Here is a 25586-nt window from a genome sequence, read left to right as displayed (position 1 = left end):
GGCACCCCTGACATCTACTGACAAAGGGCCTGTGACATGCTGGGCAGATCTGACAGGATGACACCAGGAAATGCTCTACTTAAGGAACCATCTCAGGCCCATCTTGGCGCTACTGCTGTCATGGGAAAATGTCTTACCTTCTAGGCCTCTGATCAATACCCAAGAGGTGCTGTCACTCTCCATGTCACTTTGGCTAAAATTTGGATGTGTGAACATGCTCTGGAAATATTTTCTGATTTTCCTACCTACCCATCCACCATCTTCATTTTGTTTTATTTATTTAATTTTGGCTGCTCTAGTCCTTCATTGCTGCATGCAGGCTTTCTCAACTAGAGGCAAGCAAGGGCTCCTTTCCAATTGTGACGTTTAGGCTTTTCACTGTGATTTCTCTTGCTGTGGAGCACAGACTCTAGGGTACATAGTCTTCAGCAGCTGTGGGGCATAGGCTCAGCAGTTGTGGCCCATGGGCTTAATTGCTCAGTGGCATGGAATCTTCCTGGATTTATCAAGGATCAAACCTGTATCCCCTATATGGCAGCTGCTTTCTTAACCACAGGACCACCAGGGAAGTACCACTGTCCTAATTTTAAAGCAAGAACTTTGATGCAATTAGTGTGATAAACAAAGGAATTGACAATACTCAACATAAAGAGTTGGCCAGCTTTCACATGCTCCCACACAGACACTCACATTCAGAAATTAGCAAGTACAAGAGCATGTGTAGGCATGCATGCGCATACACATACAAACAACTTACAATTTCCACATGCTGTTAGAAAATCCACTTGGCATTACTTTAAATATGTATTCACAGGTTGGCCCCTTGCTACCATCTCCTTGGTGTAAGGCAATATGATCTCCACCTGGATGCTTGCTGCAGACTCCTAAATGATCTTTCTTCTACCATTGTTCCTGACAGTGGCTTCCCAACATGGCAGCCAAAGCACAATGGTAAAAATGCAAATCGTGTTTGGTAATCTCTTTGTCTAAAGTTCCCTGATAGTTCCCTGCATCACTCATAATAAAGACTAATTTCCTAAAATAACAATTGCTAATATTTATATTGGCACCTACGGACTTCCTTGGTGGCTCAGTGGTAAAGAATCTACCTTCAATGCAGGAGTCACTGGAGACTCAGGTTCGATCCCTGGGTTGGGAAGATCCCCTGGAGGAGGGCATGGCAACCCACTCCAGTTTCTTGTCTGGAGAATCCCATGGACAGAAGAGCCTGGCGGGCTACAGCCCATAGGGTCACAGAGTAGGATGAGACTGAAGTGACTTAGCACACAAGCCTGCATGTTGGCACCTATACATATAAAAGGGCTTCTCCGATGGCTCTTGTGGTAAAGAACACACCTGCCAATGCAGGAGACACAGGTTCAGTCCCTGGGTTGGGAAGATCCCCTGGAAGAGGGCATGGCAACCCACTCTAGTATTCTTGTCTGGAGAATCTCATGGACAGAGAAGCTTGGCAAGTTACAGTCCAAGTTGCAAAGAGTCAGACACAACTGAAGCAACTTAGCATGCACGAACGCATACATATGCAGCCACCACTACATGCATTCCAAGACATCAGTGGAGTAATGCCAAAAGAGGTAATGCCAACCAGCACTATTTAGACCTCAGCAAACAGGACCTTGATCGAATTAGTTTCAGAATGCGGCCCATTTGTTTGTAGGTTGAGGTTGACACTTGAAGAGTTATTCTGGTCAAAATAAAAGGCACACCTAAAAATAGAAATCAATGTACTTATTTATTAATTTATATTGGGATTTATAACTTGAATTTTTTATGTTGTTGTGAGTAATACATGCTTTCCTTATATCAATCAAGTAAAAGTAGAGGAAGCAAAATTACAAGGCAAGTAGCTGGATTCAATCATGCCAAGGAAGCATCTTGACAGTAAGTTCAGACATGGCTTATTCATCCTCTTCATGGAAAAGATAGACATGGCCTGAACATCAATGTTAGGTGAGGTTCAACATCTCTAGATTACAAGCCGACAAAGCAAACTTCTTTATCCTATGCTTCCCTTGTTGGTCAGTTACCTGATGATTAACACACTTTCACACATCAGAACATCCCAGAGATTAGGACTCTGTGGGAGAGGGCGAGGTTGGGATGATTTGGGAGAATGGCATTGAAACATGTCAATCGCCAGTCCAGATTCAATGCATGATACAGGATGCTCGGGGCTGGTGTACGGGAATGACCCAGAGGGATGGGATGGGGAGGGAGGTGGGAGGGGGGTTCAAGATAGGGAACACACGTACACCCAGGGCAGATTCATGTCAGTTCAGTTCAGTCGCTCTGTTGTGTCCGACCCCTTGCGACCCCATGAATCACAGCACGCCAGGCCTCCCTGTCTATCACCAACTCCCAGAGTTCACTTAAACTCATGTCCATCGAGTCAGTGATGCCATCCAGCCATCTCATTCTCTGTCATCCCCTTCTCCTCCCGTCTCTAATCCCTCTAACCCAGCATCAGAGTCTTTTCCAGTGAGTCAACTCTTCCATGAGGTGGCCATAGTATTGGAGTTTCAGCTTTAGCATCAGTCCTTCCAATGAACACCCAGGATTGATCTCCTTTAGAATGAACTGGTTGGATCTCCTTGCAGTCCAAGGGACTCTCAAGAGTCTTCTCCAGCACCACAGTTCAAAAGCAACAATTCTTCGGTGATCATCTTTCTTCACAAGCCAACTCTCACATCCATATATGACCACTGGAAAAACTATAGCCCTGACTAGCCGGACCTTTGTTAGAAAAGTAATGTCTCTGCTTTTTAACATGCTATCTAGGTTGGTCATAACTTTCCTTCCAAGGAGTAAGCGTCTTTTAATTTCATGGCTGCAATCAGCATCTACAGTGATTTTGGAGCCCAAAAAAATAAAGTCTGACACTGTTTCCACTGTTTTTCCATCTATTTCCCATGAAGTGATGGGACCAGATGCCATGATCATTGTTTTCTGAATGTTGAGCTTCAAGCCAACTTTTCACTCTCCTCTTTCACTTTCATCAAGAGGCTTTTGAGTTCCTCTTCACTTTCTGCCATAAGGGTGGTGTTTATATAACCTGCATATCTGAGGTTATTGATATTTCTCCTGGCAATCTTGATTCCAGCTTGTGCTTCTTCCAACCCAGCATTCCTCATGATGTACTCTGCATATAAGTTAAATAAGCAAGGTGACAATATACAACTTTGATATACTCCTTTTCCTATTTGGAACCAGTCTGTTGTTCCATGTCCAGTTCTGTTGCTTCCTGACATGAACACAGGTTTCTCAAGAGGCAGGTCAGGTGGTCTGGTATTCCCATCTCTTTCAGAATTTTCCACAGTTTATTGTGATCGACACAGTCAAAGGCTTTGGCATAGTCAATGAAGCAGAAAAAGATGTTTTTCTGGAACTCTCTTGCTTTCCCCATGATCCAGCAGATGTTGGCAATTTGATCTCTGGTGCTTCTGCCTTTTCTAAAACCTGCTTGAACATCTGGGAGTTCACGGTTCCCATATTGCTGAAGCCTAGCTTGGAGAATTTTGAGCATGACTTACTAGCGTGTGAGATGAGTGCAATTGTGCGGTAGTTTGAGCATTCTTTGGCATTGTCTTTCTTTGGGATTGGAATGTAGACTGACCTTTTCCAGTCCTGTGGCCACTGCTGAGTTTTCCAAATTTGCTGGCATATTGAGCGCAGCACTTTCACAGCATCATATTTCAGGATTTGAAATAGCTCAACTGGAATTCCATCACCTCCACTAGCTTTGTTCGTAGTGATGCTTTCTAAGACCCACTTGACTTCACATTCCAAGATGTCTGGCTCTAGGTGAGTTATCACACCATCGTGACTATCTTGGTCGTGAAGATCTTTTTTGTACAGTTCTTCTTTGTATTCTTGCCACCTCTTCTTAATATCTTCTGCTTCTGTTAGGTCCATACAATTTCTGTCCTAAAAGAAATGTCCTTTTCATTATAGGGGACTGGAATGCAAAAGTAGGAAGTCAAGAAACACCTGGAGTAACAGGCAAATTTGGCCTTGGAGCACAGAATGAAGCAGGGCAAAGGCTAATTGAGTTTTGTCAAGAGAATGCACTGGTCATAGCAAACACCCTCTTCCAACAATACAAGAGAAGACTCTACACATGGACATCACCAGATGGTCAACACCGAAATCAGATTGATTATATTCTTTGCAGCGAAATATGGAGAAGCTCTATACAGTTAGCAAAAACAAGACCAGGAGCTGACTGTGGCTCAGATCATGAACTCCTTATTGCCAAATTCAGATTTAAATTGAAGAAAGTAGGGCAAACCACTAGACCATTCAGATATGACCTAAATCATATCCCTTATGATTAAGGGAGAAGTGAGAAATAGATTTAAGGGACTAGATCTGATTGATAGAGTGCCTGATGAACTCTGGATGGAGGTTCATGACATTGTACAGGAGACAGGGACCAAGACCATCCCCATGGAAAAGAAATGCAAAAAAGCAAAATGGCTGTCTGAGGAGGCCTTACAAATAGCTGTGAAAAGAAGAGAAGTGAAAAGCAAAGGAAAAATATAAGCATTTGAATGCAGAGTTCCAATGAATAGCAAGGAGAGATAAGAAAGCCTTCCTCAGTGATCAATGCAAAGAAATAGAGGAAAACAAAAGTATAGGAAAAACAAGAGATCTCTTCAAGATTCATGTCAATGTATGGCAAAACCAATACAATAATGTAAAGTAATTAGGCTCCAATTAAAATAAATAAATTTTTAAAAAAGAAAAAAAAAAGAAAATGCATATCCAAAAGTAAAAAAAAAAATGAGTTCCTGGCCTGGGAAGCATTCTTTCAGGTGATTTTGTATCTGTCTTTTGTATTCAAATTAGTTTTCATAACTTTTTAAATTAAATTTATTTTTAATTGCAATTAAAATTAGAGTGAAATTTTCCCCCTGGCTTTCAAGGTCTTGCATGCTATCTAGTCACTGTAGCTTTCATATTTTGAAGTACTCACATATTTATAAACATGCACACACACACATATATTTTACACAGGGCATACTGACCAGGTATTTCTGAACAGTTAACCATGCAAGACCCCCAAGCACAAACCCATAATCTCTTTCACTTTTCTCCTTCTATGGAAACTAAAGACAGAGTCTTTGAAAGCAGTAAGAGGAGCACCCTGGCTTTCATTGTCTTTTGCTGGTCCTCTCTTTGCCACTCCTCTCTTTGTGTACTCCTGAGCCCTTATCTATGTTCACAGTTTCTGACCCATCCAGTGATCACCAGCCCAGGACCCCAGAAAGAGAAAATCACTGGAATTGCTTACCTTTGTTAATTGAAAACAAAACAAAATAAAATAAATGCCACCCCCCGCAAGTCCCAGAAAACAAATGAACACATAGAAAGAGAAGGAGATGGAGGAGGAGAATGAGATAGAAGAGAGGGAGAAGGAGGGGGTAGAGGAAGAAAAAGAAGGAGAAGAAAGGGAGGGGAAAGAAAAACAAAAAACAAAACAAGTGCAGGAAATAATTGGTGACATTAATGCATGAATGGAGCTGGAGTAGAGAGAAGGGCTACAGTAGCTTGTTGGTCTAGGGACCTAAGAAGTTTTCCTTTCCCTCAGAGACACCTCAGACTCACTAAGACAGGGGTTGTGATAATTTGGCTTCAGAAAGAGCCCTTCTAGGGCTAGAATGAGCAAAGGTCGAAAGGGGCTTGGGGCTTCCCATGTGTCTCTAGAAGTAAAAGAACCCACCTTCAATGCAGGAGACTTAAGAGATATGCGTTCTGTCCCTGTGTCGGGATGATTCCCCCAGAGGAGGGCTTGGCAACTCATTCAAGTATTCTTGCCTGGAGAATCCCATGGACAGAGGAGCCTGGCAGGCTATAGTCCACAGGGTCTCATAGACTCAGACATGACTAAAGTGACTTAGCAAGGCACAGCACAGGATGGGAAGGGAATTGGGAGAGGAGCAATCACTAAGGGCCCTCACTAGACCATATAATACCAAGGATCCTGGTTTCTCACAATTCCTCATAGTAGATGATCTTGTTAATGGGTGGCATATAACCATAATCATCACTGCTTCCATTTAAGCCCTGATAAGTTTTGAAAACTCAAATCTATCCTGTTTCAGATATATGTAGATTTCTTATTCAAGAGATATGCCATGCTATAGATTCAGTACCAAGAATCTGAAATATTGAAGATAATATGACTAGGAAAAAATTTAATCTTTTAGAATTCAAAGTCACCAAGTCAAGGACTTCCCAACCTTAGGACACAGAATTCTAAACCGCATACCTAGAAGAATCCCATATGAATCAACTCTAGGTAGAAATTTAAATTTTGATTTTATGTATGCTTCAGAGCTACTATAATACATTTGAACAAAGCTGGAAAATTACTACTTGACTAGAACTTTGAGTAATGTACATGAGATATGGACCAATGAGTTATGTTAGTGCAGTAGCAAGAAGGAAGATTAGCAAGTACTGGTTCCAATGAGGGCTTCCCTTGTGGTTCAGATGGTAAAGAACCTGCCTGCAATGCGGGAGACCAGGGTACGATTTCTGGGTTGGGAAGATCTCCTGAAGAGTGGGAATGGCTACCCACTCCATTATTCTTGCCTGGAGAATTACATGGACAGAGGAGCCGAGAAAACTACAATTCATTGGCTCCAGTGATAGTCTCATTCCTTCTAACTATTCAGAGTTGCTTAGTTCATCGAATACATTAGGCAATAATATTTAAATTGGACATAAAAACCCTGGAACTTCTCAAAAATTTAACCATAAACCTAAATGAAGGCAATTTTGCATAAAGTCAAAAAACATCAATGGAGCCAAGAAAGTAACATTATAAAATGGGAAAATGAGAAGTTTATGATTTTTCTAAGTTGTCAGATTCCAGCTCTTTACCTTCAAAATTCATTGCATAGACAAGTGTGCAATAACTTGCTGATTCTGGATTTCCATTCCCTCTTCCTAGTGAAGTTTCCTCTTACTTAAGTAACATACACAGGCATCCCTGGCTATGCCTTAGTCACAGTGGTCCCAGATATCCATCAAACCATCGATGCCTATGCTGTCAGCCACCAACATAAAGGAATCCCTCTAGGAATGAGCCCAGCTGGGGTTTAGAGTCAGCCTCAATCTTTGTGGGAGCTGATGCAGAGGCCTTGTGTTTCCAAAGCAGGAGTGTTGCCTGGCTAGCAGTTGTGCCTATTCTCTCCTTCATCGCAATTATTAACATAACAGAAGATATACATTGGCTTGCTGTCTGGCAGCCATTAGAATTTCCAGCTACTATTGGAACCCAATTTGTTCTAGGCTAATACATCACTTAATAGGAACTTTGATCCTATGTATTTCTACTATAAAAGATAAATTCAGATTATAATGAAAGCAGCCTAATTTATAGCCTCTCTAATCAAGAATACTAAGCATATCAGATCAGATCAGATCAGATCAGTCGATCAGTCATGTCCAACTCTCCGCGACCCCATGAATCACAGCACGCCAGGCCTCCCTGTCCATCACCAACTCCCGGAGTACACTCAAACTCATGTCCACAGAGTCGGTGATGCCATCCAGCCATCTCATTCTCCGTTGTCCCCTTCTCCTCCCGCCCCCAACCTTTCCCAGCATCAGAGTCTTTTCCAGTGAGTCAACTCGTTGCATGAGGTGGCCAAAGTATTGCAGTTTCAGCTTTACCATCAGTCCCTCCAATGAACATCCAGGACTGATCTCCTTTAGAATGGACTGGTTGGATCTCCTTGCAGTATAAGGGACTCTCAAGAGTCTTCTCCAACACCACAGTTCAAAAGCATCCATTCTTCGGCGATCAGCCTTCTTCACAGTCCAACTCTCACATCCATACATGACCACGGGAAAAACCATTGCCTTGACTAGACGGACCTTGGTTGGCAAAGTAATGTCTCTGCTTTTTAATATACTATCAAGGTTGGTCATAACTTTCCTTCCAAGGAGCAAGCGTCTTTTAATTTCATGGCTGCAATCAGCATCTACAGTGATTTTGGAGCCCCCAAAAATAAAGTCTGACACTGTTTCCACTGTTTTTCCATCTATTTCCCATGAAGTGATGGGACCAGATGCCATGATCTTTGTTTTCTGAATGTTGAGCTTCAAGCCAAACTTTTCACTCTCTTCTTTCACTTTCATCAAGAGGCTTTTGAGTTCCTCTTCACTTTCTGCCATAAGGGTAGTGTCATCTGCATATCTGAGATTATTGATATTTCTCCTGGAAATCTTGATTCCAGCTTGTGCTTCTTCCAGCCCAGCGTTCCTCATGATGTACTCTGCATAGAAGTTAAATAAGCAAGGTGACAATATACAACCTTGACTTACACCTTTTCCTATTTGGAACCAGTCTGTTGCTCCATGTCCAGTTCTAACTGTTGCTTCCTGACCTGCATACAGGTTTCTCAAGAGGCAGGTCAGGTGGTCTGGGATTCCCATCTCTTTCAGAATGTTCCACAGTTTCTTGTGATCGACACAGTCAAAGGCTTTGGCATAGTCAATGAAGCAGAAATAGATGTTTTTCTGAAACTCTCTTGCTTTCTCCATGATCCAGCGGATGTTGGCAATTTGATCTCTGGTGCCTCTGCCTTTTCTAAAACCTGCTTGAACATCTGGGAGTTCACGGTTTACATACTGCTGAAGCCTGGCTTGGAGAATTTTGAGCATGACTTTACTAGCGTGTGAGATGAGTGCAATTGTGTGGTAGTTTGAGAATTCTTTGGCATTGCCTTTCTTTGGGATTGGAATGAAGACTGACCTCTTCCAGTCCTGTGGCCACTGCTGAGTTTTCCAAATTTGCTGGCATATTGAGTGCAGCACTTTCACAGCATCATCTTTCAAGACTAATACATGTTAGTATCAATAATAATACATATACTAATACATATACTACTTTTTTTGTATCTTCAGTGGTTTATAAACTGTGTTCATAATTTTCCAATTTTAAAATTGAAAATTAAAAAAACACATTTGTGATGAAGAGTAACTTCTGCAGTACTTTTTTTTCTCAGCTAATACTATGAACAAATACAACAGAATCAAATATCTATTTTTATCTATTAAAATTTATAATTTCTATAATTCTCCATACTAATAGCACTGAAAGATAATTAATCATTTGATTTACAGGATTAGTATATATGTCATAGTTAGCTAGAAAGTTTTAATAAAATATTTTACTTTTCCTTGAAAAACCAGCGTCTTATATTTCTTAGCATCCTGCAGAGAGTTCACCAAACTACAAGTGCTACAAAATTCCCTAAAAGGCAAGAGCTAGTCTTTATCAAATTTTGGAATTTCTTTTAAAAAGTCCTTTTTATTTAAATACCTTTAGAAATAACATTTTTATTTTATTAATTTTAATTTATAGCCAATAAATGAATAATCTTGGTTTTTTTCTGTGCATTTAATCTTTCTGAGGTATCATGGATAATCACATCACTTATCTCTCTAAACTTTGGGTTTTTCATCTGGGAGAAAGAGACAATTATAATGGTATTTCATTTGAGAAATAAGTAAAATATTTAAAAATGGGCAGCTGAGATAATTGAGCTTGAATGAACAAGCACCTAAGTAAAAATGAAACTCTATTCTGGCTACATGACTTCAGAATCAGAATTCATAAACCTTGTACTAAGCTACAGACATGCTGTCTTTCAACCCTATAACCTTTCCTAGAACCTTTTCAACAACGTTTAGTAATAAGAAGGCAAGAGATGGGCCAAATCCCTGGAGGGAAGCCAGGTCTGTTCCCCAAGGCTGTTTCTAGAAAAGGATATACCTGAAGTGGGTATGAGGGAGAAGAAGAGGGCCCGACTCTACATTCTGAAACTAAGAGAAGACGGGTGCCCACACGCAGGAAGGAGAATGGGAGGTACTCATACTGTCTGCTGCAGGTGGGATTTGTTTTCCAAACTCTTGGTCTTATGGGGCCTGGTTTTTACTCCCTAGAGTTTGACAATGTCTGATCCTCATACCCAAGGTCGAAAGAAAGAGTCACTGTCCTCATAGTGTGTATCTATAGAAATTTGCCTTGGAAACCAAGAACCCTGTCTACTGATTAATACATCAAACATAATTCAAAAAGATACATGAACCCCTATGTTTGAAGTAACATTTTTTATAATAGATAAGACATGTAAACAATCTAAATGTACATCAACAGATGAATGGATAAAGAAGTGTGTGTGTGTATATTATTGTTATTTACTCACTAAGTTGTCCAATTCTTTTGCAACCCTATGGACTGTAGCCAGCCAGGCTCCTCTGTCCATGGGATTTCCCAGGCAAGAACACTGGAGTGGGTAGTCATCTCCTTCTTAAGGGGATCTTTCCAATCCACTCATGTCTCCTGCACTGGCAGGTGAATTTATTACTACTGAGCCACCAGGAAAGCCCCCCAAAAGATGATACAAATAAGCTTATATGCAAAACAGTAATAGACCCACAGATATAATAAACTTATGATTATTAAAGGGGAAAGGTGGGGGAGGGATAAATGAGAAGGTTGGGATTAGCATAAACACACTACTATATATTGAATAGATAAGATCCCCTGGAGAAGGAAACGGTAACCCACTCCAGAATTCTTGCCTGGAGAATCCCATGGACAGAGAAGCCTGGTAGGCTATAGTCCACAGGGTCACATAGAGTCGGACACAACTGAGCGATGGAACGGAACGAAACTTACTATATAACACAGGGAACAATACTCAATATTTTGTAAAAGACTGCAAGGGAGAACAAACTGAAATATATATATATATATATATATATATATATATATATATAAACATTAAGTTCTTTCCTTACATATGAAAAAGTTCAATTCTGAGAGCATGAATAAGTTCAATTGGTACCTAGGTCCAACAAAGTTAGCCCAGTTACCCAACTAACGAGGCTTCCCTGATGGCTCAAACAGTAAAGAATCCACCTGCAATGCAGGAGATGCAGGAGACATGGGTTTAGACCCTGGGTTCGGAAGATCCCCTGGAGAAGGAAATGGCAACCCACTCCAATACTCTTGCCTGGAAAATCTCATGGACAGAGGTACCTGGCAGGTTAGCGTCCATAGGGTCACAAAGAGTTGGATATGACTGAGCATGCACTTAGTCAATTAACATAAGCAGCCATATAGTACTGTACTGTAATGTGTTTGCAATACTTTTCACACAAATAACACATGAAAAGCAAATACAAAAAATAAAGAAAACATTTTAAATCCTGAAGCATAACTATCTAGAAAACCACAGTAGTACAGCACGACAGCTGGCATACAGGGGCTGACATCGAGTGAACAGGCAAGAAGAGTTACCGACTGGAGGAGGGAGAGGAGGTGGGAGGTGGCAGAGCTGAAGGATCATCAGCAATAGGAGATGGAGAGCAAGCTGCAATTTCACTCACCCCTGAAGTTGATGGACACAAATTCACATCTTTGAAAGTTTGCAACTTGAAGGTTCATATATAGGGGGCTTACTGTATAACTGAATCAATTTGCTAAACTGAAACTAAATACAGAACTATAGAAACTAGATATAGAAATATAGAATTTGTTGAACACCTGCAAACAAAATAAAGAAAAAAATGCTCTTATTCACACAGGGGCTATTCTTCACGGTTTAGCCCAATGTGTCTTGTCCTTTCATTGCTCTTCTATATTAGTGATAAAATATCTGCTCTCTTGAGCTCGAACTGTGTCATCCTAGGTTATGTAGTCTAAAATTCTCCAAGCCAGGCTTCAGCAATACGTGAACCATGAGCTTCCAGATGTTCAAGCTGGTTTTAGAAAAGGCAGAGGAACCAGAGATCAAATTGCCAACATCTGCTGGATCATTGAAAAAGCAAGAGAGTTACAGGAAAACATTATTTCTGCTTTATTGACCATGCCAAAGCTTTTGACTGTGTGCATCACAATCAGTTCAGCTCAGTTCAGTTCAGTCGCTCAGTCGTGTCCGACTCTCCGCGACCCCAAGAATCACAGCACGCCAGGCCTCCCTGTCCATCACCAACTCCTGGAGTTCACTCAAACTCATGTCCACAGAGTCGGTGATGCCATGCAGCCATCTCATTCTCGGTCGTCCCCTTCTCCTCCTGCCCCCAACCTTTCCCAGCATCAGAGTCTTTTCCAGTGAGTCAACTCGTCGCATGAGGTGGCCAAAGTATTGCAGTTTCAGCTTTAGCATCAGTCCTTCCAATGAACACCCAGGATTGATCTCCTTTAGAATGGACTGGTTGGATCTCCTTGCATCACAGTAAACTGTGGAAAATTCTGAAAGAGATGGGAATACCAGACCACCTGACCTGCCTCTTGAGAAACCTATATGCAGGTAAGGAAGCAACAGTCAGAACTGGACATGGAACAACAGACTGGTTCCAAATAGGAAAAGGAGTACGTCAAGGTTGTATATTGTCACCCTGCTTATTTAACTTATATGCAGAGTACATCATGAGGAATGCTGGGCTGGAGGAAGCACAAGTTGGAATCAACATTGATGGGAGAAATATCAAAAACCACAGATATGCAGATGATACCACCCTTATGGCAGAAAGTGAAGAATAACTCAAAAGCCTCTTGATGAAAGTGAAAGAGGAGAGTGAAAATGTTGGCTTAAAGCTCAACATTCAGAAAACTAAGACCATGGCATCTGGTCCCATCACTTCATGGGAAATAGATGGGGAATCAGGGGAAACAGTGTCAGACTTTATTTTTTTGGGCTCCAAAATCACTGTGGATGCTGATTGCAGCCATGAAATTAATAGACGCTTACTCCTTGGAAGGAAAGTTATGACCAACCTCGATAACATTAAAAAGCAGAGACATTACTTTTCTAACAAAGTTCCAGCTGGTCAGGGCTATGGTTTTTCCCATGGTCATGTATAGATGTGAGAGTTGGACTGTGAAGAAAGCTGAGTGCCGAAGAATTAATGGTTTTGAACTGTGGTGTTGGAGAAGACCCTTGAGAGTCCCTTGGACTGCAAGTAGATCCAACCAGTCCATCCTAAAGGAGATCAGTCCTGGGTGTTCATTGGAAGGACTGATGCTAAAGCTGAAACTCCAATACTTTGGCCACCTCATGAAAAGTGTTGACTCTTTGGAAAAGACCCTGTTGCTGGGAGGGATTGGGGGCAGGAGAAGGGGATGACAGAGGATGAGATGTCTGGATGGCATCACGGACTCAATGGACATGAGTTTGGGTAAACTCCGGGAGTTGGTGATGGACAGGGAGGCCTGGAGTGCTGCAATTCATGGGGTCACAAATTCAGACATGACTGAGCGACTGAGCAGAACTGAGATTATGTAGTCTAGCCCAAGAAGTCTTTTTTTATTTTTCTTAAGTGGGGGTGGGGGGTGGGGGGAAGCTAAGAAATACTTGTGTAGGTCACAGCCCAGGAAAACTGATCCACTAAAGGCTGATTTTTTAAAATTATACAATTATAGGCTGCTTCTCCTCTACCATTCATTACCATCATATCAACAGGACTCCAGTATAATAACAGTGGCTTGCAGCTGAAAAAGTTGCATACTTTATTTCATGATTATTTGTTCTTAGGGAAGCCTACAGACAACAGGGACATCAAAATTCAAAACAAAACAAGGGCACTAGAGCATTTTGAAGTCTCTATCACTGATGGCTTCAACAAACATTAAACATACTTCAAGTCCTAGCCTCTCATATCAATTCATGTATTCCTCAGTGTGATCACAAGTCATGGTTTTAAATAATTTCAGATTTCTTACCTGCCTCACTGCTATAAATAAGTAGAGAAAATTAAGAAGAACACTCAGAGCAATGTCTCCAGAGTAGACAGTTTCCTTTGTTGTCACAGAGAAATGGACAGAGTTCCCTGGAAGCACAAGCTGCTGCTGCTGCTGCTAAGTCACTTCAGTCGTGTCCGACTCTGTGCAACCCCATAGACAGCAGCCCACCAGGATCCCCCATCCCTGGGATTCTCCAGGCAAGAACACTGGAGTGGGCTGCCATTTCCTTTTCCAATGCGTGAAATTGAAAAGTGAAAGTGAAGTCACTCAGTCATGTCCAACTCTTAGCGACCCCATGGACTGCAGCCTACCAGGCTCCTCTTTCCATGGGATTTTCCAGGCAAGAGTACTGGAGTGGGTTGCCATTGCCTTCTCTGGGCAAGCACAAGATGCAAGCTTATTCTGCCTGTTCTCTCTATGAAATAACCTTTGGCTATTTTAATTTGGGATTGAGCTCTTAGTTCTATTACAGATCCCTTGCATTTCCATTCAGCTTCATGAAGTAACCATATATGTGTGTTTTGTTTTGCTTTTTTCGTCCCTGGAAAACTAAAATCCAGAGCTTGGCTATAATCCACTCCTCAACAGAGCTAGAACTGATTGAGTTTCTTGTCTACAACTATATTTTTTATCTTGAGCGTGTTTTTTCCTTGTCACCATCTTTAACCAATACTAAAACGGTTTGAATAGAACTCCTTCCTTGTCTGGTGCTTAGCTACACTCCATGGACCATTCTGGTAAGGAGAATGGGAGAGATGGATGTCATTGTGGAGGATGACATAGGAAGAGCAGAGGGTAAAAAAGGGGAATGAGTGGAAAATAGTGTTGAGGATGGAGGAGGACCTAACAAAGGAAGGATGTCTCAGGAACCAACATGTTATCATACACTCAATATATATCTTCCTTGCTGGCCATCAGCTGACTCTACCCCTGAGGGACACAGCCTAACTTTGACCAATGACTTCTAAGACAAGGGGGAGCAAGGGAACAGAAGTTCAGCAATAAAGAATAAAAGGCCACAGCATCCAGCAGCAGCACAGACTTGGCTTCTTATGCTTCTGTAATCACCAGTAAGCTCCACAACTTGATATCATGGTGCATTTTACTGCCCAGGAGAAGGCTGCTATCACTGGCCTGTGGGGCAAAGTGAATGTGGAAGAGGTTGGAGGTGAGGCTCTGGGCAGGTAGGAGGTGGACTTCATGGGGGAGGATGGTGCTCAACACCACTGCTTCTCAGTTTCTGCTAACTGGCTTCCCAGGTATGGAGAAGACACATCACTGAATCCCCATTCATTTGTTGGTGGTTTATATCTCCATACTTCTTGGTTGTGGAACCTTTTTCTTTCTCATTAGGGATTATCATAACCTTCATGAGCCCATGTACTATTTCTTAGCTATGTTGGCAGCTACCAACCTTGGAGTGACACTGACCATGATGCCCACAGTTTGGGGCATCCTGTGGTTGAATCACAGAGGGATTAACCACAGGGCCTGCTTCTCTCAGGCCTACTTTATTCATACTCTTTCTATCGTAGAGTCTGGTGTTTTGCTTGCCATGGCCTGTGACAGCTTCATTGCCATCTGCAACCCCTTGAGATATACTTCCATCCTGACCAAGAGAAGGGTTAAAGATTGGGATGGGGGTATTGACAAGGGCCGGTCTGTCAATTACACCAATAATTCTTCTTCTTTCCTGGTTCCCCTGATGTTGATCCCATGTACTCTCTCATGCTTTCTGTCTACACCAAGATGTCATCAATTTACCGTGTGCCAATATCATCTTCAATTGTCTCTATCCTGTTGTGGTTGTATTTGCAATGGTCTTGTTGGACTTTCTTGACATCTTTTCCTCCTACATTTTGATCCTCAAGACTGTCATGGGCATTGCTTCTGGAGAAGAAAGGGCCAAGGACCTCAACACATCTGCTGCTTCCTGGTATTCTATGTCACTGTCGTTGGCCTGACATTTATTCATAGGTTTGGAAGACATGCTCCTCATGTGGTCCACATCACAATGAGCCATATCTACTTCCTTTTCCCACCTTTTATGAATCCTGTTACCTACAGCATTAAAACCAAACAGATCCTGACTAGTATAATTTGCTTTTTCTCTCTGCTTCATTCTAGAGCATAACTTTGACTCACTGTTCTCTGAAGAATAGTTCAGGGAACTTGGGCAAGCTGATAGCTTTATTAATGGGAGCAACTAAGGAAAACCAAGTTAATATAAACCAACCTTTCTGCAATTTAGAGGATCATATCACACTGCCCTTTTATAGCTGAGTTGCATATTATATAATATACATATACTAAACATATATCTCAATTGTCCAACTGATCTTTGCTATTGTCCCAAATACCTCATTCTGTTGAATGAACCTACGGCACCCAATATATGATTCTTGGATTTACAGTATGGGCCACCAGTATTTAAATCAAAGCACGTTGTTTTTCAATATGTTGTGTATGTATAGGCTTTGATATACTTAGCAGAAATTCACTCAACTCCAGACATGTATCCAGTATTTTTTTCTTATACAGATCTAGTTGCTGAAAATTTTCTTATATGGAACTAGTTTCTAGAAAATTGCACTAAGTGACGCAATGAGACACTCTCCTCAGTTTAAAATGACAACTCTAGGGAAAGTTTATCTATTTATATCTAAGTCTGTTCATTTAAAATTTTAATAAACATTTATTAAAATTATTATTATCACTGTTAATACATGTGGTAGTGGTGGCTTAGTCGCTAAGTTGTGCCAGCCTCCTGCCACCCTGTGGACTGTAGTCCATCAGGCTCCTCTCTCCATGGGATTTCCATAGAAAGATGAATGTTAGGGTTAGGGTTAGGGTTAGGCAAGAATACTGGATTAGGTACCATTTCCTTCTCCAGGATACTTTCCTGACTCAGGGATAGAACTGAGATCTCCCACTTTGCAGACAATATCCGGCATTACAGGTAGATTCTTTACCTACTGACTTACCAGCGTATGTACATATATATAAATAATATAAAAGATATATAATTATATTATTGTTTTTACCAACAACATTACTTGACTGGACATAGAGCTGGTTATATGTGTAAAGTGGGGAGAAAAAGAGAGAATGGAGGCAATGCTGATAAGTAGAAGAAAAAAATGACCTTTTCTAGCTCCAAATATTGATCAAAATTGATTTTTTTCTCAGTCTAGGCTTAAGGAGAGTAGGTTCATGATTCTATGACCAGTTGAAGAGCCAGGACCTATGACTAAAATGACAAATTTTAAACTGAACCAATATGTTCTGTGAACAATAGACAATGAAATGATAGGATTATACAAGGGTTTTGGAAGAGTGGGAGTGACCACCAGTTGACTGGTGAGCCAGACCTGGCAATCAGAGGCTCCTTTTCCCTGTACTTGGACTGTGTACTCTACTAGAGGCTGACCCAAGGACACAGCCTCAGAATGATAATGTGGCTTGAGACCACCTAGACAGTATACATGATTGAATCCAGTTCAGCCCTCTATAGATGGGTGCAGATATCTACTTATTTCACCACATAGGTGCTCAATGTGTGTTGACCTGATGACAGGATGACGTTTACGTCCCTAACCATTCATAGAAGACCTCTGCCTGCCTCTCCGGGGAAATCTGAGCAGTCTGAAGGTGGCCATAGGAGGCATGAGTGCAGGATGGAGAGGGGAGTACCAGCACTGTCCCCTGCTCTGGGAAACATACAAACTGAATCACTGCAAGGAGCTAGTTAGGGGGGTGCTTAGAATCAATCTACCGCCTTGTGGAGCAGAGTGACCGTGGGGCAGCTGATAACTCAAGAACTCCTTGGGGACATACATTGCTTGTCCAGCTGTGTGCTGATGCCAAAGTTTAGGCGCCTTAGAGATGAGCCCAAGTGGGCAAGATAAGCAGTGAGTGAAGAAACCAGAACAGGCCTTGCTGCTGCTGCTGCTGCTAAGTCACTTTAGTCTTGTCCGACTCTGTGTGACCCCACTGACGGCAGCCCACCAGGCTCCCTCGTCCCTGGGATTCTCCAGGCAAGAACACTGGAGTCGGTGGTCAGTTAAAGGTTAGTGGATTAAAGGGAAAGGAAAATAAGCGAAAGGAGTATAGAAGACAAAGGAGAAACAGCTAGAAAACTGAAGTGAGGCTCAGAAAGGAGTCCAGGGGAAGGTCTCTCTGTCAGTAGGATGCTAAAGGAAGAAAGGAAATCAGTGTGGTCCTCTGGGACTTGAAATCTCTGGAATAAAATTTTAAATTCAAGAAAACAACTCTTCACTGGTGACTAACCCCTATCCAGTCCCAAAAGGAGTTCCTGTGCATGCAAGTTTAGGAGGGTTGAGGTGGAGCTGTTATCTGAGCCAAGCGACACAGGCCCAAACTTCTAGCTCCTTCCAGCACTTGGGGTCTTATCTCTTAGGCACAGACCTTATGGTCTCTAACCACTCCCTTCCCACACTTTGCAAATACTCCCCCTCCCCCTACAATGAATGACCCAGAAGGAAAGACTCTAGGAAAGGGGGAAAGAATAGTCTCTGAGGTCTCAATGTGGTTCAGATGGAAGAGAAGCTATGATGAACACAGCCATGTGAACTTTCAAAGTCCTTTAACCACTGGGTTTCAGTCATTTCACTTTTAACTGGAATAAAGTCACTTTAAACAGAGGTTTTTGAAGTTAAAATGAAAAATCATGTTTCTGATTCCCTGGTTAATCACAACAGAGACACTAGCAAAATATACACATTCAGATATATATATTTTTTAATATTATCTGTCCTTTTACATTCTATCAATACAGTTTTCAGTGCTACCATAATTTTTTACTGGAGTATAGTTTACAATGTTGTGTTAGTTTCTGCTGCACAATGAAGCCAGTCAATTATATGTATACATATATCCCCTCCTGCTTGGACCTCCCTCTCACACACACCCCCTCCCCATCTCATCCATCTAGGGAGCTGAGCTCCCTATGCTCTACAGCAGGTCCCACTAGCTATTTTTTTACACATGGTAACATATATATGTCAATGCTACCCTCCCAATTCATCTTACTTCCTCTTCCCCACTCCCTGAGAAAGAAGATGTAGTACATATATACAATGGATATTATTCAACCATAAGAGGGAATTAAATTTGGTCATTTGTAGAGAGATGTGGATGTACCTAGAGTCTGCCATATATAGCTAAGTAAGTCAGAAAAAGGAAAACAAATATCACATATTAATGCATATATGTAGAATCTAAAAAATGGTACAGATGAACCTATTTGCAGAGCAGGAATTGTGAATGGACTTGTCTAATGTATTCTTTTCCTTAAGCATTATTCCTGTATCTGTTCTCATTATGTTATGCCTCATAGCCAAATCTTGATCAAGATGAAGCATTTGCCAGTCCTGACTCAGCAGTTAGTAAAGAGTCAGACATTCTTCAAAGTTTTACTTCTACGAAGCAAAACTACTCCCTCTTCCAATTATACCTTATAACTAACCCAAGCTTCACATGGCTCTCTGCTTCTGTGGAGCCCCCAGCTTGCTCAGATTTGGTGCATCTTCAAGCATTAATATGGCTCAGAATGGATACAGTTATATGTGTGTATGTGCTAAGTTGCCTCAGTCGTATCCTACTCTTTGTGACCCCGTGGACTTAGCCCACCAGGCTCCTCTGTCCATGGGATTCTCCAGGTAAGAACACTGGAGTGGGTTACCATACCCTCCTCCAGGGGATCTTCCTGACCTAGGGATCAGATCCAAGTCTGTTATGTCTCCTGTGTTGGCAGGTGACTTCTTTAACACTAGTGCCATCTGGGAAGCCCCAGTCCAGTTACGACCTCTCTGGCTTTCGAAAATGTATCCTTTCATGGTTCTCCATACATATGCTTCCCAGGTGATGCTAATGGTAAAGAATCTGCCTTCCACTGTAGGAGACACAAGAGACGGGTTCGATCCCTGGGTCGAGAAGATCCCCTGGAGTAGGAAATGGCATGCCACTCTAATATTCTGGCCTGGAAAATTTCATGGAGAGAGGAACCTGGTGGGCTACAGTCCACGGGGTATGAAGATTCAGACATGACTGAGTGACTGAGCATATACCTTTGTTGTCATTCAGTCAATCAGTCTTGTCTGACTCTTTGCGACTCCATGGACTGCAACACATCAGGCTTCCCTGTCCATCACTATTTCCTGAAGCTTGCTCAAACTCATGTCCAATGAATTGATGATTCCATTCAACCATCTTGTCATCTGTCCTCCCCTTCTCCTCTTGTCTTCAATCTTTCCCATCATCAGGGTCTTTTCTAATGAGTTGGCTCGTCATATCAGGTGGCCAAAGTACTGGACCTTCAGCTTCAGTTTCAGTCCTTCCAATGAATATTGAGGACTGATTTCCTTGAGGATTGACTGAGCTAGTGCAATAGTTTTGAAATCAAATGGTATGGTTTAGAATGTCACTTTTCATTTTCTGGTTGTGTACTCCAGCAAATCACTTAATCTGTTTGTTCTCTTTGATATGTTGGATTGTTTAATGATTAAATGCACTAATACATGTAATGCACCTAATCATTCCTGGCTCATAGTAAATGTTATAGATGTTTTAGTTATTATTATTACTATTACTAGAAATTTTGTGAAAATGGGATCATTTGATATTCAGGATGAAGAGACACCTGGTCTGATCTGTCAAAGAAAGCCAAGACTTTTTCAAAACTTGATTATAAGCACAATTCTTGATAGTAAGTGAGATATTTTAATGGAAAGATTTGCATTCCATTCTTACAAGGACACTTTGAGAAAATAGGACCTGGTGGAGGTTTAAGCTCAATTTATCAGAAGATTTATTTTTAATTTTATAAAGTGTTTATTTATTTATTTGGCTGCACTGGGTCTAAGTTGCAGCACATGGGATCTTCAATCTTCCTTGGGGCATGTGGGATCTTTAGCTGCAGCATACAAAGTCTTAGTTGCAGCATGTGGAATCTAGTACCCTCATCAGGGATTGAACCTGGTTCCTTTGCATTGAGAGCACAGAGTCTCATACACTGGACTACTAGGGAATCCCCTATGAGAAGGTTGCTGAGGTTCCCAGACACTGAGTGATTTAAGGTGTTAATGCTTAAAAACAGGAAGAACCAAGATACAGATCTAGTGGTGGCTTTCTTCTGTAGGTCAAAGTGTTCCTGAGAATAGACTGTTGAATTTGCACATTTTCATGAGGAATCAGAGGAAGTCTGTTCTGAGGGTGTTGGAAGAAAAATAATTTTTTTTTCCTCAAAAACGTCTGTCTTTCTAGTGTCCCTCCCATATCTAGCATATAGACTTCCAAGAAGCCTAGGTCATGGGTCAGTTATGTGGACCAGATTAGACAGACACTCATTTATCAACATTTGTTAAGTGACTTTGAAGTAGAATCTGTGCTAGAATATTTGGATATCAATATATATACAGCTATATGATCAGGATCTAGGATTAGACATATAGGGAGGATGAAGTTTTTAAAGGTAGGTATTCAGGACATAGCAACCCACTCAAGTATTTTTGCCTGGAGAATCGCACAGACAGAAGAGCTTGGAGGGCTAAGTCCATGGGGTCACAATGAATCAGACACAGCTCAAGTGATTTAGCACACATATGCACATTCATTCATTCACAAATGTAACTTAAGCACCTGCTTATTATCTAGCACTATGAGGCCAGCATGAGAGACATGAGTGCTTATGTGTGAGATGGTAGGCACAGAATTATGATTAATAGTAGAAGTCCATGAGCCCTGGTATTTTAGCAGCCAGTATGAGCCACACGTAGCACTATTAGATTCACTATTAAGAAAAGATTTTTTACATCTTATTTTTACTTAAAAACTCTGGTAATTTGAGAAAATCTTTAAGATCATGTAAATAATTGAATCTTTTTAAATTTCCAAGAATACTTGAAATAGTTCTATGATACAAATGTAATATATATACTTCATACACATTAAAAATAAATTGAAAGACCCCTTACTTCTACCTTAATACCTTCCTTAGAAAGAATTCCTTCTTTTAATTTCTCTGCCCTTTTTTCTTCACACTTAGATACACGTATGTAAAAATACTCAGACACACAGTCTTGTTGGTTGGAGGCAGGAGTTGTGTCGGGCTGTTTCCATCTTGCTACACTAAGAGCAGTGCTGGCTTGTGTGCATTCTTGGGTTAAAGTGAATATAGACCAAGACCCCAAAAGAAGTCCATGGTTTTAGTGATGCACTTGTTGTATTTGCTGTCAACAATGGAAAGAAAAGGGACTTTTTTTTTTTAGCATCTCCCATCGGGAAAAAGACCTTACTTTCTCATCTATCTCCAACCCTCCTTGTATCAGGTCTGCAAGTTCTTCCATCAGCGTGGCTCCTGGATGGCCCCAGCTGAGTCAACAGTTCCATAAAACACTCCTGCCACCTTGTGGCTTGTAGAGCATTTACAGGTGATTCTTGGAGAAAACAGAAAATATTTAAGAAGAAAATGCTACAGGCTACGAAAATGTGACTTAAAAACAACCATGACAATAATCATTCAGTTCAGTTCACTCACTCAGTCATGTCCGACTCTTTGCTAACCCATGTACTGCAGCACACCAGACTTCCCTGTCCTTCACCACAGAGCCTACTCAAACTCATGTCCATTGAGTAGGTGATGCCATTCAACAATCTCATCTGCTGTAATCCCCTTCTCCTCCTGCCTTCAATCTTACCCAGCATCGGGGCCTTTTCAAATGAGTCAGTTACTCGTATCAGGTGGCCAAGTAATGGAGTTTCAGCTTTAGCATCAGTCCTTCCAATGAATATTCAGGACTGATTTCCTTTAGGATGGACTGGTTGGAACTCCTTGCAGTCCAAGGGACTCTCAAGAGTCTTCTCCAACACCACAGTTCAAAAGCATCAATTCTTCGGTGCTCAGCTTTCTTTATAGTCCAACTCTCACATCCATACATGACCACTGGAGAAACCATAGCTTTGACTAGATGGACCTTTGTTGGCAAAGTAATGTCTTTGCTTTTAAATATGCTGTCTAGGTTGATCATAGCTTTTCTTCCAAAGAGCAAGCGCCTTTTAATTTCATGGCTGCAGTCACCATCTGCAGTGATTTTGGAGCTCGAAAAAGTAAAGTCTCTCACTGTTTCCCTTGTTTCTCCATCTGCATGTCATGAAGTGGTGGGACCAGATGCCATGATCTTAGTTTTCTGAATGTCAAGCTTTAAGCCAACTTTTTCACTCTCCTCTTTCATTTTCATCAAGAGGTTCTTTAGTTCTTCCCCACTTTCTGCCATAAGGGTGGTGTCATCTGCATATATGAGGTTATTGATTCCAGCTTGTGCTTCATCCAGCCCAGCATTTCCCATGATGTGCACTGCATATAAGTTAAATAAGCAGGGTGACAATATACAGCCTTGACGTACTCCTTTCCTGATTTGGAACCAGTCTGTTGTTCCATGTCCAGTTCTAACTCTTGGTTCTTGACCTGCATACAGATTTCTCAGAAGGTAGGTCAGGTGGTTTGGTATTCCTATCTCTTTAAGACTTTTCCAAAGTTTATTGTGATCCACACAGTCAAAGGTTTTGGCATAAAAATAAAGCAAAAGTAGATGTTTTTCTGGAACTCTCTTGCTTTTTCAATGATCCAACAGATGTTGGCAATTTGATCTCTGGTTCCTCTGCTTTTTCTAAATACAGCTTGAACATCTGGAAGTTCACGGTTCACGTACCGTTGAAGCCTGGCTTGGAGGATTTTGAGCATTACTTTGCTAGCATGTGAGATGAGTGCAATTGTGTGGTAGTTTAAGCATTCTTTGGCATTGCCTTTCTTTGGGATTGAAATGAAAACTGACCTTCTCCAGTACTGTGGCCACGCGGAGTTTTCCAAATTTGCTGACATATTGAGTGCAACACTTTCACAGCATCATCTTTTAGGATTTGAAATAGCTCAACTGGAATTCATCACCTCCACTAGTTTTGTTCATAGTGATGCTTCCTAAGGCCCACTTGACCTCACATTCCAGGATGTCTGGCTCTAGGTCAGTGATCACACCATTGTAGTTATCTGGGTCATGAAGATCTTATTTTGTATAGTTCTTCTGTGTATTCTTGCCACCTCTTCTTAATATCTTCTGCTTCTGCTAGGTTCATACCATTTCTGTCCTTTATTGTGCCCATCATTGCATGAAACGTTCCCTTGGTATCTCTAATTTTCTTGAAGAGATCTCTAGTCTTTCCCATTCTATTGTTTCCTCTATTTCTTTGCATTGATCACTGAGGAAGGCTTTCTTATCTCTCCTTGCTATTCTTGGGAACTCTGCATTCAAATGAGTATATCCTTCCTTTTCTCCTTTGCTTTTTGCATCTTTTCTTTTCTGAGCTATTTGTAAGGCCTCCTCAGACAATCATTTTGCCTTTTTGCATTTCTTTCTCTTGGGGATGGTCTTGATCACTGCCTCCTGTAAATGTCATGAACCTCTGTCCATAGTTTTTCAGAAACTCTATCACATCTAATCCCTTGAATCTATTTGTCACTTGAATCTATTTGTCTACTGTATAATCATAAAGGATTTGATTTAGGTCATACGTGAATGGTCTCGTGGTTTTCCCTACTTTCTTAAGTTTAAGTCTGAATCTGGCAAAAAGGAGTTCAGGTTCTGAGCCACAGTCAGCTTCCGGTCTTGTTTTTGCTCACTGTATAGAGCTTCTCCATCTTTGGCTGCAAAGAGTATAATCAGTCTGATTTCAGAACTGATCATCTGGTGATGTCCATGTGTAGAGTCTTCTCTTGTGTTATTGGAAGAGGGTGTTTGCTGTGACCAGTGTGTTCTCTTGGCAAAACTGTTAGCCTTTGATCTGCTTTGTTTTGTACTCCAAGGCCAAGTTTGTCTGTTACTCCAGGTATCTCTTGACTTCCTACTTTTACGTTCTAGTCCCCTAGGATGAAAAGGACATCTTTTTTGGGTGTTAGTTCTAGAAGGTCCTGTAGGTCTTCATAGAACCATTCAACTTCAACTTCTTCAGCATTACTGGTCGGGGCATAGATTTGGATTACTGTGACATTGAGTGGTTTGCCTTGGAAACAAACAGAGATCATTCTTTTGTTTTTGAGATTGTATCCAAGTACTGCATTTCAGACTCTTTTGTTGACTATGATGGCTACTGCATTTCTTCTAAGGGATTCTTGCCCACAGTAGTAGATATCATGGTCATCTGAATTAAATTCACCCTTTCCAGTTCATTTTAGTTCTCTGATTCCTAAAATGTCAATGTTCACTCTTGCCATCTCCTGTTTGACTATTTCCAATTTTCTTTGATTCATGGATTTAACATTCCAGGTTCCTATGCAGTATTACTCTTTACAGCATTGGACTTTACTTCCATCACCAGTCACATCCACAACTGGGTGTTGTTTTGGATCTGTTTCTTCATTCTTTCTGGAGTTATATCTCCACTGATCTTCAGTAGCATATTGGGCACCTACCAACCTGGGGAGTTCATCTTTCTGTATCTTATCTTTTTGCCTTTTCATACTTATTATTTCTATCACTGACATTCTCGATCTTTTAAGTACATCCTAAATTGCAGAGTTTGGATTAGTAATGCTATGAGACATCACATAGGTGAAGAACATATCTACCTCTTATACTAACAGGCCAAGGCAGGAACTGCTACAGAAAAGTGAGGCAGAAACACACATATTATCTACACAGACTGAAGTGGCAGGAACATTAGGTCAGTGTCATTTATAGAGAAAATTAAACTCAAATCTCCAGAGGGGCACATTTTTTGATATGTT

At 41.2% G+C, this 25586-nt stretch overlaps 1 pseudogene; it reads left to right on the top strand.

Moving 5' to 3' along the window:
- The first annotated feature begins 14999 nt into the window (after positions 1-14999).
- Positions 15000-15923, top strand: LOC129553611 (olfactory receptor 51B6-like; annotated as a pseudogene).
- Positions 15924-25586: the final 9663 nt, after the last annotated feature.

This window comes from Moschus berezovskii, chromosome 14, assembly GCF_049115385.1.
Source record: "Moschus berezovskii isolate FMDL1 chromosome 14, NW_MosBer_1.0, whole genome shotgun sequence".
In the NCBI taxonomy this organism is placed as follows: domain Eukaryota; kingdom Metazoa; phylum Chordata; class Mammalia; order Artiodactyla; family Moschidae; genus Moschus; species Moschus berezovskii.
This window is presented reverse-complemented; position numbering and strand designations above follow the sequence as displayed.